The sequence below is a fragment of the Fukomys damarensis genome, unplaced genomic scaffold, assembly GCF_012274545.1.
Source record: "Fukomys damarensis isolate Sample0158 unplaced genomic scaffold, DMR_v1.0_HiC HiC_scaffold_39, whole genome shotgun sequence".
NCBI classification, from domain to species: Eukaryota; Metazoa; Chordata; class Mammalia; order Rodentia; family Bathyergidae; genus Fukomys; species Fukomys damarensis.
This window is the reverse complement of record NW_022900951.1, coordinates 127644291-127647163: the sequence shown is the minus strand read 5'-3', so window position 1 is coordinate 127647163 and position 2873 is coordinate 127644291.

Genomic DNA, 2873 nt, shown 5'->3' with positions numbered 1-2873 from the left:
GCGGGGCTGGTCCGTCCTGTCCTCCGGTCGAACGCCAGGTGATACCTGCGCCTTCTAGTCTCATAGGCCCGAAGAGTCCCCCTCCCAGAGCCGGGTGCCTGAGGAGCCGCGCCCTCCTTGTCCCCTCCCGCGGTGCAGCCCGGGCAGCGGAGGTGGGGTGGGAGGAAGGGCTGTGTGTCCTTCTCTTCCTGGCTCTGCGCCAGCCCCTTCCTTCGGTCCAGAGGCCGACTCCTTCCTGCGCGTGGCTTGCCCCCCAGGAGTCCTTGTGCTGAAGCCCGGGCCGCTGGCATCTGGGTCGTCATTCAGGAGGGGTCGCAGCCGTCTCCCAGGTGCCCTGGGCACCCTGGCGCCCGCTTTCCTGCTGTCCCCAGCTGCTCCTCTCATGGACGAGGGACACGGGGCGGTCTCCTCCGGGTCGGGTCCCACACCCGCAGTGCTCCCTCCTGGGTTCCACGACCCCGCCATCACCACCTCAGGTGCTGTGGTCGCGGGGCCCGGGCCTCAGCTCGGGGCGGCATTGCTGGTGCAGAGGGCGGGGACGCCCATGGTCACGGCACACAGTGCCACCCCTCGGCCTACAAGAGCCACCCGAGAATCCTCCTGTCCACACAGCTGGCTGGTCCTGTCCGGGTCCCCTCAGGACTGAGTTGCGGTGCGAGGACCGTGGCACGGCCGCACCCCATCTTGACCCTCTCCTCCCACTTCCTCCTGCCTGGCTCCTGAGCCTCCCGTGGCCCCTGGCGGGGCGGCGGTGAGGGTGTGTCGCCTGACACTGCGCCCCTGGTCCCCAGGCAGAGGTCTCTGACGCTGCTGGTGCGGACCCCGGGGCGGGTCGGGCGCCGAGCCGCTGCCTTCTGATTTCAGGGTGCGGAGCTGGGCCCATCCTGCCTCAGCCTCCTCTGTGAGCTGCTCTGTTCTCTTCAGAGTGGGCGACCTGCTCTTGACCCTTTCACCACGTGGACGCCATTCCCGGCGAAGACACTTGGGACTTCCCGAGTTCCTCCCCAGCCTTGGGAAGTCTCTGGGCTCCGGGTGACCCAGCCCCAGGGGGGCTGGAGCGCAGTCACCTCCAGGGTGGGGGGCAGGAAAGCTGGGGCGGGGCAGGGGCTACTGCCCGGGGCTGAGCCAGGATCCGCGGGTTTTCAGCAGCTGAGTCAGTGAGTTAGCGATCCTGCCTGAGTCAGGTCCGAGTGCCCACTTCTGGGGCTGGCAGTGCCACTCTCCCATCGGCGCCGGGCCTGTTGTGTGTGTGGGGGGGGAGTAGCCTCCTGCCTCGGCCTTCCTGGGAGACTGGCTTGGCTCCACACGTGCCCATGGCTCCCGCTCCTCTCTCAGTGTGACACTCCGCAGAGTTTGCGCCTTCCTGGGGGATTCTCTTCCCCACCCGTTGCCCGCCCGAGTGAAGTTTTCCATCAGGTTGCCCTTGCCCGCGAGACCGGGGCACATTGTCACCATCGTCAGCGTCACTCTGTCCCCCCCGGGAGCCCTGGGCCTCGCCCAGGCGGGAGGGACACTTTCCCAGCCACTGGGGTGGGCCTCGGCCACTCCTACCCTGCCCTGCCCTGCCCAGCCATCGGCCGCCGTGCCACAGTGGCGGTCCCTTAGGTCCTGCGGGAGGCTCCTTCAAGCCTGGGACATGGTCCACAGCACTGCGCTGAGGACGAGGCTGTGGGCAGACCACGGAGGCGATGTGCTGCGCAGCGGAGAACGGAGGGTGGCGGTGGGGAGTGGCTCCAGAAGTGTGGCTCCTGCCCAAGGCATGGTGGGGGGGATGAAGGGGACCCCTGTCCCTGGGGCAGAAGAGCAGGAAGGTGTGGCCCACCCCCCTGGGGGCAGTCCCTGTCCCCAAGGCTGGGGGCTGGGAGGTTCCTGGGACCCTGTCAGCTTTCGGGGGTGCCCCGTGGGTGACTCCCCACAGGCTTGTGTTCCCAGCAGCCAAAGGCTGCCTTCTCCGCTGGCCCAGGGCAGGAGAGGCAGGCCTTGCAGTCCTAAGGAAGCGTCCTTGTGCAGTGAGCACTCTGCCCAACCTTCCAAGGTGCCTGGGTGTACAGAGCACCCTCCGTCTGGCTCATTCCCAGCAGAGAGAGAGAGAGAGAGAGAGAGAGAGAGAGAGAGAAAGTGTCTGGACAGATTCTCTCATTGTGGTGCTGGGGTTGAGCCAGAGGCTTCTCAGTGAGCTGGATCCCAGCTCTTCTCCATTTTTGATGTGGAGACCGGGTGTCCTTAGGTTGCTAAGTTGTCCAGGCTGGGCTCCAACTTGTGACCCTTCTGCCTCAGTCTCCCTCCATGGCCTATGTACAGGCAGGCACCCGTGCACCTAGGTTCTAGGGGGAATCTGGGTGTGGAGTTGCCAGTGCTCAGTGGGCCAAGGTCCGGCAGGTCTTCCCGAGCCCAGTCATAGATCAGGCTGTGGGTCTCAGCCACAGGCCCCTAGGCAGGGACAGAGTGGCGCCTCGCAGACCCCTGGCCCGTCCCGCTGGGGGAGGAAAGCAGGGAAGGGACATGCTGTCCACACAGGGCCTGGCCCACGGGAGGGGTGGGAGTGCTGGCTGAGGGCGAGTGGGGTGGGGGGGCCCCTGGGCTGGTGTCCTCCCTAGGTTGGGACGCATAGGACATGGCCGGTGTCAACCCTCTCCACCCCGGAGCTGAGGGCACAGGTCCCCAGGGTGTCACTCTCCGGGATGTGCTCGTGTCCTCGGGTGAAGGCTGCTCCCTACAGCCAAGCTGTCCCAAGGGTCCAGTGTCACCGCAGTGCCCTATGGGAGGCCGGGCGGCTGGCGACAGCCAAGGAGGGTGTGTGGCAGAGTGGCTGGGGCCTCAGCCTCTGCCCGCCGAGCCAGCTGCCTCCTCCCAGCAGAGACCCCAGCCTGGAG